This window comes from Macrobrachium nipponense, chromosome 40, assembly GCF_015104395.2.
Source record: "Macrobrachium nipponense isolate FS-2020 chromosome 40, ASM1510439v2, whole genome shotgun sequence".
Classification (NCBI taxonomy): Eukaryota; Metazoa; Arthropoda; class Malacostraca; order Decapoda; family Palaemonidae; genus Macrobrachium; species Macrobrachium nipponense.
This window is the reverse complement of record NC_061101.1, coordinates 1,729,260-1,736,572: the sequence shown is the minus strand read 5'-3', so window position 1 is coordinate 1,736,572 and position 7,313 is coordinate 1,729,260.

Sequence of the window (7,313 nt, the reverse complement as noted above, 5' to 3'; positions counted from 1 at the left end):
GTTTTGTAAACAAATACAGTAGACATTCAAAAAGGTGAAAACAATATATGCAAACTATATACTATATATTTAGATAGGCTAACAGATATACGCAAACTATACATGTATGTATATATATGCAAAATGCAACGCATGTTTTTATCTTTGTTTATGTGGCCCCGAACACGCACCATCATTGTTGTGAGATTAAAAAAAAAAAAAAAAAAAAAAAAAGCGTTTTGAGAATTAAAACTTTCGTCGTCTCGTCTTTTTTGCAGAAGGTGTCGTGGATCAGGAGGGGAGACCTTCAGCTCCTGTCTGTCGGCGAGAACCTCTACGTGAACGACCAGAGACTGTTCGTTTCTCACTCACGACACTCACGGAACGCCCACCACTCTCAGGTGAGTCGTGATTCTTCACGTACGACTTATTTTTTCAGGTATACGACTTACGAGGCTTCGGGGGATCATCATCATTGCCCGCCGCCGTAGGGTGGGTTATATAAATCAGACTTTACAGAGTCAGGCGGTGTTTGCCTGTACTACTACGTGTATACGTGCTTGCGTGCTTCAGAAGCGACTGATCCCCCACACCCACCCCCACCCCCACCCCACCCCGCCGAAGAGCGATTGACGAGCTTGAGGACGAATTATCATAGCCCCGTGGGTGGACGGGATATAAATCAGAAACATAGCTAGGTGATGTGTGTGTATATGTAACGTGCTTACGTGCTTGTTCACGTGCTTGCGTGTTCCCGGACGTTCTTCATCACGTATACGTGCCTGCAGGAGGGTTAGGGGTACGGAAAGGTCGCATAGCAGCGACCCAAGATGCCATTCGTCTCTTTCTTTGACCTGTGTTCTTTCGCGTGGACTCAGAATGACACCTCTCTCTCTCTCTCTCTCTCTCTCTCTCTCTCTCTCTCTCTCTCTCTCTCTCCTAATCCTCTCTAACTCTCTCTCTCTCTCTCTCTCTCTCTCTCTGCCTAATCCTCAAGATCTGACTCCACCAAAGTTTTGGCCAACATCCCACCTTGAAAATATTGGACTTTGTGGTTCATTGCAACTTTTTTGTGGGGTGGGAGCCAGGGGTGAGGGGTGCGTCTTCAGGACCTTCCTGCCCAAATTAAGAGTCCTTCGTGTTCATTAGGGGGGTCGTTTGGACGAGTTGACCAGAAGGCACTTAAAGAATTAAGGCTGTTTGTAAAAAAAGAAAAAAGAAAGAAAAGTTTGTAAGATCGTCCTGAACCTGACGAATGAATTCGTTGGAACTTCTTTTAAAGGAAGATTGAGGCTAGTTTCATTCCTGTATCGTCTCTTCTCATCCTTTTTTTTTTTATTCCTGTTTCTCCTTATTCCTATCCTCCATTTTATGTTATGTGATCAATGTGGAAACTTATCCCTGCATGTGTTACTTATAAATACTAACGTTATGAGTACAACTTTATATACAGGCATCCAGGTCACTATCGCCTACTTTAAGTTATCAGTGTCTAAAACTTAAAACCCCTTTTCTGTGTTATTTATAATTCCTTAACCTAATGAGCACAAATTTTAAATACATGTTTATACAGCCAAGTCTCTCTTAAACTCGTGTCTACATTTACAATAATCTTCCCCGAGCATAAAGGAAATAATGAGCACAAATTTAAATACATGTTTATACAGCCAACTCTCTCTTAAACTCGTGTCTACATTTGCAATAACCTTCCCGAGCATAAAGGAATTAAGGGTCATCAGCTGACAGATAAATCTTTCAAGTCTTTCAAATCATTCCTTCACCCTTGCTCAATTCGACTACTAAGGTCACGGGACCCATTTGCCTGAATGCCTCTACCACACGATAAATCATTCCAGGGTGACGTTACCTACTACTGGCTTCATCGTCATATATACATATTCGACCTGACATGACCCAACCTCATTCTCTTTTCGCGGTGTGGAAATGAGAGATTGTCTTAGCGGGAAACGACCTCTTCTTCTTCTTCTTCTTCTTCTTCTCTGTGTGCGTCTGGATTTGACGGGACGTGAAAGACTGTCGCTGAAGTCACGAATATTCGAACTCTCTCTCTCTCTCTCTCTCTCTCTCTCTCTCTCTCTCTCTCTCTCTCTCTCTCTCTCTCTCTCTCTGCGTGCGACCAGATTTGACGAGAATTCTGTCAAGCGGCGAGAATTCGAACGTAAATCCTTTGCAGGCTAAAGATTTACCTTTACGTATTGCAGTCATTACAGAGTTTAATATCGTTTTTACCGTCGAGGGCTCCCGAGGACTCGAGAGTCACATTTTGGCTCCAAATATCACCGAAAGCATTTTGTCTTCGGCAGTAAGTAACGCCTGCAGGCAGAAAAATTCCTCCCCCCATTGATATACAACACCTCCGGAGACGCTTAAATTCACAAAGACGTCAGACTTATTACGCGTAATTGATCCGTAATTTAACGCCGTGTAACACTCAAGGATTGAGTAATTGCAGCTTGCGAAGCATTACATGGGTTACTGTTGTTGAATAATCGATGCGCGTAATTCCTGAAAGCAGGGGATACAGCGTTGCTTTACGGAATTACAGAGTTAAGTGGTCTGCCTTTTTTTTATGTCTTGTGTGGGTTTCTTGGAATTTCACGGGATCTTGTGTTCACGTCGTATAGATCTCCATTTTTATGTGTCGTTATACGATCTTTTTGCTGTTATGTTTGTATTGCTATCACAACATATTATATATATATATATATATATATATATATATATATATATATGTGTGTGTGTGTGTGTGTGTGTGTGTGTGTGTGTATGTATGTATGTATGTATGTATGTATATATAGATATATATCTATATATATATATATATATATATATATATATATATATATATATATATATATATTATAATGTATTTCTATTTACGGTAAGATACTTATCAAAAATACTGATTAGATCATGATATGTATTGGGAGATTGCATATTATTATTATTATTATTATTATTATTATTATTATTATTATTAGAACAGCCCCCTTTGCAAAGGTGCTTTCAACACCATGTACAATCACCAGAATTTCGCCCAACGACAGTCTCCTAGGCGGGGGGGTGTTGTGGTGGGGAGGGCGACCGATACACCGGGCAACGAGAGATCATCGCCACACACAAGATTCCCACCCGAAGCTGCGAATATTATCATATCCGCAAACGGCGCCCCATTACCGTAATGACTATATCATAGACGGGTCGTGCAATTATACCCTTGGAACGACCACACCTGCGCTCCGAGGGAGGTCGTTAAATGCAAGTCCTCGTCGTTTCCCCCGCGCGCAATTAGGCGCGCTATTGCCATCCCGGCGGTCTCGGATTATTTCCGCGTCGCGTAATGCAAACAAGCCTGATGTGCCCATTACGCGTTGGTGATGACTGCTCCCGTGGCTGTCGTACCCCCTCCCACCACCTCGCTCGCTCTGCGTTACGTTCCGTAACGTACGTAACGTCGAGTGCCAACGGCGATCTGATCTCCTACCCTGTCAGGATTCAGGTAATTGCCTCCACTCGGCGTTATTGTTAGGTATAGGATCGAGACGGTGGTGCCTTCGGCAGGGCAAGATTCCCGGATCGGCGGCGGCGACGTCCTCCTCGCGAGGCTGCTAATTGGCGACTGAATGCCCTCGCTATATAAGGGGGGTCGGTTTATAAAGGAGGAGTCTCGTCTTCGGTCGTAGTTTCTGCTACAAAAAGAAAGGATATAGTTGCAGTGTGTGTCCTAGCGCTGTTATTTAGAAGTCTCTCTCTCTCTCTCTCTCTCTCTCTCTCTCTCTCTCTCTCTCTCTCTCAAGGAAGCGCCACTGTTGCTCTGGGGAAAGAGAGAGAGAGAGAGAGTTACGGTCACGAGGCCAATTAGGAGACATTGGTTGAGTTCCCCGGGCCTGGGAGTGCTATAAGTAGCGTCGTTCTCGCTCGCTTCGCTAACATTAGCAAAATAGCGAGCTGGATTTTCACCTGATGTTGTGAGGCTTTGTTTTCCAAGTTTCTTTTTTTCTTTTTTCTTCTTCTTTTCCTTTTCGAGGCTTGCTTTATTTATTTTTCTCTCGTTTGCCATGCTGGTTTAATATTACTCCTCTCTCTCTCTCTCTCTCTCTCTCTCTCTCTCTCTCTCTCTCTCTCTCTCTCTCTCTCTCTCTGGATCCGTGCCTCTGTGAGACATATTGCAAATGTCAAATTCATTATATATATATATATATATATATATATATATATATATATATATATATATATATATATATATATATATATATATACGTATATATATAATATATGTGTGTGTGTAACATATATGTATATTATACAGATATACACCGATACACAATATATGTACGTATATATGCACACCTGTAAACAAATTTAAATGTTTAAATGTTTATATGCAACAATCTGAACCCACGTTCGCCTCAAATCATCGTCATTTTATTATTAAGTTTGTGAAACTCTCCTTTGCAAAATCCCTTTGACCTTCTCTCTCTCTCTCTCTCTCTCTCTCTCTCTCTCTCTCTCTCTCTCTCTCTGTCAGATCTGAATAAAATAAATCTAGCGACAGAGAAAACCCTGAGTGAACGTTATTTATATAGTCTTAACACATTGCCCATGTCAGTAGCCAGCTTTGATGAGATTACGTGCAGGAAGTATTCAAAGGATGCTGCCCTAATCCTTGCAAATCCTCCGAGTTCCTAGTGCAGACCAGTGTCAAAAAAACGAGAACTGTTTGTGTGTGAGAGAGAGAGAGAGAGAGAGAGAGAGAGAGAGAGAGAGATGACGAGAGAGAGAGAGAGAGAGAGAGAAGAAGCATGGAAGTTATACAAATTTTGTGTTTTTGATGTTTGGGATCTCTCACCAAGAACAGTGTTGGTAAAAGTTAATTATTTTTTTTACACGAGGAGAGAGAGAGAGAGAGAGAGAGAGAGAGAGAGAGAGAGAGAGAGAGAGAGAGAGAGAGAGAGAGAGAGAGAGAAGCATGGAAGTTATACAAATTTTGTGTGTTTGATGTTTGGGATCTCTCACCAAGAACAGTGTTGCTAAAAGTTAATTTATTTTTGAGAGAGAGAGAGAGAGAGAGAGAGAGAGAGAGAGAGAGAGAGAGAGAGAGAGAGAGGTCTCAATTTTATGTATTTAATACTTAGGATCTCACAAAGAACAATATTGCAAAAAGTTAATTTATTTTGTAAAAGAGAGAGATAGAGAGAGTTAGTAACTGTGTAAAGGTTACGATAATCTTTTTTCGTAATCATTTAACCTTCCTTCTGTCCATATCATTTGAGTAGGTTAGGCGAACGCAAGGAAAAGTATTGAGAGAGAGAGAGAGAGAGAGAGAGAAGCGTGGAAGTTATAGAAATTCCGATCGTCTGTTTGTGTAACTCTCTGATGTGTGGAGTTCATAGCTATGCAGAGAGAGAGAGAGAGAGAGAGAGAGAGAGAGAGAGAGAGAGAGAGAGAGTAATGAAAACTTTCCGGATTGGTCAGCCAATGTACCGTGACAAAACATCGTCCTGTATTGTCGGTTTATGTTACAGTTTGCAATTTGGCTTTTTTTACTTTTTTTTTTTTTGCGTGATTTTTTTTTATCGGCATTGCCGAGTGGTGTAGTTTTATTTCTTCCTGTTTTATTTTAGCTGTATTTCAGCACAGCCCTTTCGTAATTATTTTTGTATTAATTTTATTAAGTATAAGTTTTATAAATGGCTTTATTTATTTATTTTATTGTCTTTGCTTGAATTTAGTTTAATTCTTTCCTTCCTGTTTAATGGTATTTATAATTCTTTTTATAGAGTAGAATTTTTTAAATGACTTTTTATTGATTGATTAATTTTTTTTTTTTTTTTGCAAGAATCTTGTTTTTCATCTTCATTCCTAAATTGTGTAGTTTTTTTTCCTATTTTATTTTGGCTGCATTTCAGCGCTTTCTTTTATAGTATTTTTCATTATTCTTTCTTTATTGTGTAGAATCACAATTTTTTTTTGCAAGAATTTTGTTTCTCATCGACATTGCCAGATTGTGTAGTTTTATACCCTTTTTTCCTGTTTGTGTAAATATTAATTCGTGAATTTTATCAAGTTGAAAAAAATATTAATTAACGCTGATTCCACTTAGACCTCATACAAACATAAACAATATAAACAACAAACAAATAGAACCATTTTAACAAATAACATGAGGTCCAATGAGTGACGTGTAAGAAAAACATTGAATTATAATTAGAGAATATTTGGTAATTGTCAGTTTCTTGATTTATAACTCCCTTGATTACCTTCAGTTCGCCACAGAATGAAGTAATTAGTCGACAGGAATCTCTCTCTCTCTCTCTCTCTCTCTCTCCTCTCTCTCTCTCTCTCTCTCTCTCTCTCTCGCATAATAACTTGTAGTTACTTGCATATACCCTAAGGGTTGTAGACGAATGGAATTCTATATCGTGACACTCTCTCTCTCTCTCTCTCTCTCTCTCTCTCTCTCTCTCTCTCTCTCTCTCTCTCTCTTGCTTGGCTATCTGTACCTCACCTGTCGAGTTATACAAGCAGGCGCCAGGAATTTCTGTAACTACGCCTCTCTCTCTCTCTCTCTCTCTCTCTCTCTCTCTCTCTCTCTCTCTCTCTCTCTCTCTCTCTCAACATTATTTCATTAAAACTTTGTGGTCCAGCTAGTGGCCCTCAAGTCATCAAAAACATCTTCATTCAATTACAGAAGATCATTAGACTCTCGGCCCGAGTTTTGCTGGAACTGTGATTTTGGTGAATGGTAGACATTTATCTTTTTCTGTTGATGATGGTATTTGGGACTGAGCGTGAGCATACGTACGTGCGTACATACATACATTTTATATATATATATATATATATATATATATATATATATATATATATTCTATACTCACCCATATTTTTAATTGCATGCACCAGAGAGAGAGAGAGAGAGAGAGAGAGGATTAGATAAAGGCAGAAAAAGAAAGTGATGGAGACAGACAGACAGACAGACAGAGAGTCTTGCCCTTCTTGTGAGAGCCTCCCGAAATATCTGCACGAGAGCATCTCGATTTTTACCGCATCGGCGAGATTTCCAAATGAATCAGAAATCGTTTGCCGATGTGTTCGCCAGATAATTAGGAGTATTTTGCCAGAACGCCATAGGCAGACCAGCTGATGAAATGTCACGAAAAACAACTTCAGGTTTTTATTTTCGGTAAGTTTATTCGAAAACATAAGGTTGTGTAGATACTAGACCTGTTTTCTTTTGTTTATGTGTGTGTGTGTCCGAATGTGTTTATAATTTATTAGGTAGTACTATCCCCAAGAATTCATAATATTCC